Below are 8,265 nucleotides of genomic sequence, written 5' to 3'. Positions count from 1 at the left end.
ATCATAAAGTGCTATATGAAGTTATATACTCTCTATAAAATAAATTACTGTACTTTGGTGAAACTGATATTCTTATAGGATCAAAATATAAAGAGCTAGTTTACTTCAGTCAGACACTAAAATATTTCCTAGGGGTTTAGCAGGTGAGCAGAGAATTATCTCAGTTAATGTCCAGAGAGGCGGTTCTTTAGATGCTGTCCTCTTTGCTGGGCATTTTCTAAGCCACCTGCATGTTAAAATCCCCTGAGGAGCTTCTTAAAAATCTTATGCCTGAGCCCACTCCGGACCAAAATTCTAAAGATGAGGCTTGGATATGGATACAGATGATAGATACAGATAGATCGAGATAGATCGAGATAGAGATAGGGATAGAGATAGAGATAGAGATAGAGATAGAGATAGAGATAGAGATAGAGATAGAGATAGAGATAGAGATAGAGATAGAGATAGAGATAGAGATAGATGTGGATGGATAGATAGATCTGTGTGCATATTTTAACATCCCAGGTGATTTTAATGTGCAGCCAGAGTTGAGGACCACTCTTTGCCTGGGCACATCCATTGCCTTCTGTTGGAATCCATTTAACTCCAAATTGTCTTCAAGGCAAGGGCAGACATCAACGCAAACTAGACTGTGAACACCGTGACGGCAGGGAACACGCTGCTTCATTCTGAACACCTAGCCCAGTGCCTCTTACATAGTTGCTTCTCAAAAATAATTTCCACTGAAAGAATAAAGCAAACAGGAGCCAAAAAGACATGTCTTTATGCCTATCCTACATCACAGGCACCTCTCTGCTCTACCTTCCTTCTCGTAAGTCTTGACAGTTTGGAAGCTTTCTCAAGGTTTTCTCAAAGCCTGTGCTTCAAACTTTATAAAAGCAGCATACTCCTATAATCTTTTATACTTCCCGAAAACATGTCTTAACATCTTTTACAAGAGAAGGTAGATAATAGAATTCTCAGTAACCGTAACTGTAAATGGATTTGTAATCTACCCATGATTAAAATTATTTTCATCATGAAGTAGAATTCTCATTATTGTTGCAATTTTATTATTATCAACTCTAAAGTGTCTTGGTGATTGATAATATAGACAGCGAAACCCTATATTATAATAATTAAATTTAAAATGAATCAGCCATCCTTATATGTCTCGGTACAGTACCTGATTATTTTTAAACGATTATCTCTGTATGTCACCTAATGCCACAAAGCACTTGGAGCTGCTACAAGGAATTGTTATGGTCACAAAGTTGCTGTAAAGTCGAAATGCACAGAGACTGTGTCTTAGGTGCCACAATGAATATTTTCTCCATTAAAATAACATGACCACCACAAAAGTGAGCAATACCCCAGGAGGAATGCAGATCTGAATTAGGAAACCTTTGAACAAAACCTTCAGGCTGAAATGTGCATTCATCACGGGTAGGTCTCACTGACTTTAAAGGAAACCCTTTCTCTAGGAAGCCCCAGAAACCATGGGCCCAAAAGCAGCTGTCAGACTTTGAGGATGGGGTTTTTCTTTTTCTAATCAAGCCAGGATGTAATGCATAATGCTTTCTTCATCGGATAAATTCCTTCAAAGGAAATGTCTCTCTTTATCAATTAAATTAAATATTGTTACATTTCCTAATGTTGTTTCTTATTCCCCTAGTTAAGATTTTACATATTATGAATTTCTCAACTGCAAGAGGGGCTCACTTCTGGGATTCTCTTAGTCTGACACTTTTTGCAGTCCTGTTCAATGACAAGTCTCCTTCGCCGGATACACTGTCCCACCACCATCCGCGTATGTGTCTTGGGGAAAAAAAAATTAGTACAAAAAATTCTTCCATACTTGGTTCATTTGCAGATTTCACCAGGCTTGCAAAAAGCACACCTGTTGTGCTGTCTGGATTTCCTTTTCTGATCATAGGCTTCTGACAAAGAGGGGGGGAAAAGAAAGATTTTTATCAAACGCTCTTCACCGGACAATGAATTTTCTTCACCATTTGAATGTATCTGTGGAATGCCTGAGTGATTCATTACAGCAGATTCTGAAGTATGACAATGGGCCGCAGAAATGACTGATGGTATCTTTTTCCTGATTTCATTTCCCTGATCCTCTTCATCCCTTGGCCTGTGTACCTCGATTAATTAGAAACCAGGGATTTTCACTCATCAGCTGATGGGTTTCATGCTCCACTCTGTCACAAATCTCCTGCCTGCACTATCTCTCTTACAGCCGGTGGCTGCTTTAAAAACTTTCCCTTCTTTTTTTTTTTTTTTTTCTTTTTTTGAAGCAGTGCTTTGTGACTATAGGTTTAGGTCTTTTAAAGATTCAGACATATTTTTTTAAAAAGAGATTAAAAATTAAAGTAAAGAAGATTCAAAATCTCTGATTAAGTTAATCCCTATCCAAATGATACTTGTCCAAAAATGAACTTTTTGAAGAGATAATATGTTTCATAGCACTCAGCTTTCTAAGTTCTTTTTTTAAGATATAATAATTGAAGTATTATGTAAAGACTGAAAATATATATAAATATGATTTTTGTGTGTGAGCACAAAAGCACATATGTTCATTTTTCATCCATTCTGGGATATCTATATTATATTTTTTAACTTGATTGCATTCAAATTCCAGTTGAATAAGCCATTTCACAATAGCATTCTGAAATAAATCATTGAAGCATTATTGTTTCTAGAGGAAATATTTTATAATTGAAATATGCTCCCCCTGAGGGTATATACCAAATTAAATCACATGATGATATATTCCCCAAAGAAGCAAATTATAATTAAATAGTATTTAAAATGCAGGATATTTTAAATACTATTATTAAAAACTTTCACTCTGAAATCTAAAATAACACTTGATTCAAAGGTGAAAAACACATAAACTATTTTCACCAAAGAAAAGTAATAGCTGCCTACCACTGCAAGATTATTTACTAGAGTATTTTTCTCCATGTGAATTTATTTAACATCAACTTCAAACCAGGTTCCAGAATTAAAAGCAAAGCTCTTCATTTTAAAATGTCAGATCTATCAGACTTGGGGAGACAAAGTGATGAGGAGAAAAAGTGCACATTTTTCGTAGTTTTACCTATAATAGAAGAGGGTAGGGGATTCAGAAATTTAATCTTGTAAATCAGCTTTTTATAAATTTTGAAAGTCATAGAAGAGGAGCTTATAGAGGAGTACCTACAGGAGCTTATAGAGGAGCACCTACTCCCTGCCATCTGAGTATCCTTGTCCTTTTATCCGCATTTGCCAAGAAAGAGCTGTACACCTGAAAACTATTCAGAATGATCACAAAAGCCCTGGTCAGTACTGAAGCCAAGCTTTATCTATCATGACTGCTCTAAAGAAAACCACTATTCAAGTTAGTAATTCTTTTATTTTTGGTTGAGTGTAAAGCAAACAGAGCAGCAGGAAAAGCTACCATGCTTATGTTCCAGAGGTAAAAAACAACATACTAAACAATGCTATTAAATCTTTGTGGAACATTTATTTCCATACATTGAAATCCAAATGGCCAAAGATGTTGATTACATGACTCCAGTCAATAATGTGCCACAATATTGAATTTTGTTGCAGAGTCAAGACTAAATTTGTCTTGTTGTTGAACTGGTCTACCATAAAGACTTCAGATTTGAAGTAAAGTGGATTTCATAGGATTCAGATCAATTTCTCTCCCTTTCGTATTTTTAAAGCCTTAGTAATATTGAAGATGGACACAAGAAAGAGGTCAGGAAAATATACCTTGAGTTTACGTGGACATGAAGGGGAATCCATTACTTTTCGAAGTTATTGAAATCTTTTGTTAAATTATACTTGGCTTCGAGTAATTAGAGAGAAAGAGAGAGAGAGAGAGAGAGAGAGAGAGAGAGAGAAGAATTTCAAGTAACCTACCACAGAAATTAGAAAATGGGTTAAAAAAAAAAAAGATTGTTTAATTTTAAACAATCTCTGCTTCTGTGAATTGGTATTTTCAATATAGAGTGTCACCTGTTGCTTTTACCTCACCTTTAAAATGAAACAAATCATTATCATTATGTGAGTTGTGTTTAAAATGCTGCCTACATAATACACTTTTCTTCAGCAGTAATGCTTTTAAAAGAGCTATGGAACAGTTGGAGAGTATTCTATTTTAACAACAACACAAGTGTGCTGATAATCTGGGTATCAGGCCCATCTGTAAATTTCCCTAATTTGCTACATCTTTCTCTTAAAACTACCAATATTGTGATAATGCCACATGTTCTTGAGTACCTGCTAGTGCCAGGCAAAGGGACTAACAAGCATGAACAGACACAGTAGCGAACACAGGCCTGTTAAGTCTGTGGATTGTAGCACCGCCTCCGACTGACCTTGGACTTTAGCCATCTCACAGTGTTTACTTGTGACAGTCCAGGAGAATCATCTATTCAGTAGTGTGTGTCTAATCTGTTCGATTAATTCCAACCTATTCATTCCTTTCCTTGGAATGTTGCTTCTATATATAGTTTTTCAGAATATTTTCATAGACAAAAATTTACTATCGTATTGGCTAAATCTAAGATACAAAAAATACATGGAGGTATTTTTTTCTTTCAATATAAGCAATTTAGAGATGAAACATTCTCAAAGTAATTGCAGTGAGTGATTTCACCAAACTTTGTTGACAAACAAGCATGTGTAAATTTAACCCAGAACTTGGATAAAATGATAATTTCTAATCAAAATAAGAAGAGTTGGCATTCATGTAACACCAAAGCATCATCAAACCAAAGCATTGTAATAACTATTTGCCTTATTCTTTCAATATCTCTTAAGGTGACTGAGTGGTAATAGAATGGGCTTGGTTTCCGTGTGAAAAACATTCAAATATTAGTACACACCGAGCAGCATGTCCATGGAAGAGCGTACATCTTTACTTGTAATCTCCGTTACTTTCCTGGACTATTTAGTTCACACGGAAAGTATGTACTGAATACAGAGATAACTAAATATAAGGTATGCCCTCAAGTTTGTTGTTTTGTAATAAGAAGCATCAATATTTTTGTTAAAAAATAGATCATTTAATAAACTATATAAATGTCTAACCAATGTACTATATATTTGAAACTAATAATAAAATAAAATACAATGTTAAAAAAAAAAACCATCACTGAAAAACATTTCCTCATGCCCCTTGGTAATTCCTCTCTCTGAATGTCCCTGCCCTATCCTCATCCCCAACCCTAGGCAAAACCACTGGCCAGCTTTCTGTCTCCATGGAATAGTTTGCATTTCCTGGAATATTACATAAAAGGAATTTTGTATGGCTTCTTTTATACAGCATATTAATTTTCAGATTTGTCTACATTGTTGTATATATTGATAGTTTATTCCTTTTTATTGCTCAGTAGTATACATGGTATGGATATGCCACAATCTGTTGTTGATCATTCACTTGTTGATGGACATTTGCCTGTTTCCAGTTATTGACTATTGTCAATAAAGCAGCTATAAATATTTATATACAAAAAAAAATAGGAACGCTATATAAGAATCTTAACGGTATATCTAAAGTTGAGACAGCAGTAGTAGTTCTCTACCTACTTACTTATTACTCTAAAATTTTAGAAATTACATTCACAATCTTTCATTGTCTTTATCATACTGACCAAAAAATGTCCATGACTAAATAGATCAGATTGTTTAAATTCTAAACTCCTTGTCCAGACTCTGAAGTTACTCTCATTTGGATTTACCATGCTTTTTAAACCTTAATTACAAAGGTCCTCATTAAGTATCCATAGGACCAGGGGGATCTGAAAACCTAAGCTAAGTTTTTTAAAAAATGTATAATTTATATATTATCAGCACCTAGTACAGCCTTTGTTCTTTGGCATTATATTTTATTGAATTAATATAAACACAATTCCATTAGATTCAGGCTGGTCTTCACTCTATCCTATCTACACAAACTCAGATCTATTACTTTTGGATCACTTACTGGGAATGTGTTCCTATCTTCATCCTGCTAACTTGTTCACTCCTCTTTAAAAATTCACTTCCAGTAACAGTTTCTTCCCTATTTATTATTATTCATCCAAAAAATATCTGTTAAACATTCTGTGCCAGTCCAACTTCTGCATTAAATGAGACAGGGGCCCAGCACTTGAGATTGTTTATTCGACCCAACAATGTTTTAATCACAGCTGATTGTCTTGACCACTACTATTTAACTATGTTGGTTTTCATTCCCTGAATAAATGATACGCAACCAGAGGTTAGGGAACAGGGTCCTGTTTTCATCCAGCATCTCTGCTCACCTAGCTTACTGTTGAAGAGAGGAAATTTTGAATAAACTTGCCTATTGACTGAATTCTCTTTTAAATGCTAAGAATATATTTAGGAGTTCATCACATTTCAAAATAAATTCAAAATTGGACACTGAATGTGACCCTTCTATTAATCATCATATTTACACCCATATTTCTCTGCTGTTTTCACTATGAGTTGGAGATTAGGAATCCTGCCAGCATCTGGAATTTCCACCTCTGTAACCCTCATTAATCTTTGTGATTATGGTCCCCATTTACTAGAAGCACCCAAATTACACTACAATTACTAGGAATATTAATTGGAAACTGGCTTTTCTACTTTGTCTCCCTTTATTTGCAAGTCCTTAATGGCTTAAACACAGGATTACTTTCAGAGTAGCAGCAGGAAAGGACTAAAAAATAGAAGAAAGGAATGTTCAGGTGATCAAAAAGGAACGTTTGCATTTATGGGTTTCTTTTATATCTAGACTCAGATTCAAACCTTTGACAAGGCTTTGTCCCAGAGGAAAATGGTAATAGAGATGCTACCATCACAGACTGTGTGTGCTACCTGCTCCTGCGGCAGTCAAAGCTCCCCTGGAGACCACCTTGTCCTGACCCAGGCAACCCAAAGATGTAATAGAGAAAGAGGGTGCTGCATAAAATAGACACGCACTTGCTTTCGTTGTCCTGTCCTTCACTCCAGCCAGTGGCAGCCACTGCCGCAGCTTTTGTTTACCATTTGTCAGGCCTGATGAGGAAGGACATTAAGTTCTTCTGAAGAAATCTTTTAGGCTGTTTCAAGAGAGGTAAAGAATAGTGAGTGAGAGATAAGCATTATAATGAAAAAAAAAAATCCTCTTTTATCTTTTAAAATATTTTTGTATGTTTTTGAGAGATGTGAAGGAGAGGAAAACACACAAAATTTTCCCTAGAATGGGATTTTAGATCATTGGTGCAATGGATTACATATTTCTGCAACCTCTATGTTCTTGATTAAAGAAAAATACACTCTTTTATATTTTTCTTTTTAGAAAATAGAAGCCGATGCTAAATTTTGACCCAAGTTTCATAGCGGAATAAGTCAATTTTTAATTACGTTTATTCAGATGACATTGGTTAATACAACTATATAGGTTTCAAGTCTACAATTCAATAATAAGTCATATGTATATTTTATTAGCTACCTGCACCCCCTACACTTGAAAAGTATCTCCAAATCAGAGGCATTAAAAGTATTTTTCTTGAGGTTATATTGAATATGTCTTAATTTTCTATTCTGGTGTGAATGTCACATCTTAGGATTCAGGCAGGAATGACTCGGTATGTATAGCAAGGATTTAAGGTTGGTAAAGATGAAGGGACAGAATTAAATCACAACCTGCCTACATGTGATGAGCCAGGAGCCCAGAAGAGTTGTTGTAGGAATAGAAACTGAGTCTGGAGAAAACTAATGCTTCCAGGAAGCATTAGTTCAGAGATCTCTAAATTGCTGCAGAAAGTATTTTGGAAGTGAGGAGGAACAGAGCAGACTCACAGCCTGACTCTAGCCTTTGACTTCATTGGCATTTCAGTAAGAGTTCATTTGAAAATGATAAAGAGTTCTGCTGCCAGAAGAATAAAGAGAAACAAGAGCAGGAGTTGGGAGAAGAAGGGGAAAAAGAAAGAGAAGTTGTCTGATAATCAGGGGATTTGTTTTCTTGAGAACCAGAGTCTGGAATAGTACCTGACACATGGGGGGGGGGGGCATCCAATACATATTTAGTAAACAACTGGATGAATAAATGAATGAAAGACTGTCACAGATCAGTTGACGATGCATTAAACATCTTAATAGATAAGCAGAGTACAATAGTTGGTTAACGAATGCCAGGCAGGGAGGCAGACAGGAGGTGCCTGGAAAGCTGTTGACAAGAAACGAGGTCCCAGTTATTGGAGCAGAAATCTGGTGCACGTGAGAGAGACTCGGCAGAGAAAGGCAGGTCTG

Source organism: Rousettus aegyptiacus, unplaced genomic scaffold (genome assembly GCF_014176215.1).
Source record: "Rousettus aegyptiacus isolate mRouAeg1 unplaced genomic scaffold, mRouAeg1.p scaffold_m13_p_15, whole genome shotgun sequence".
In the NCBI taxonomy this organism is placed as follows: Eukaryota; Metazoa; Chordata; class Mammalia; order Chiroptera; family Pteropodidae; genus Rousettus; species Rousettus aegyptiacus.
The sequence above is the reverse complement of the archived record's forward strand: the minus strand, read 5'-3'. Positions refer to the sequence as shown.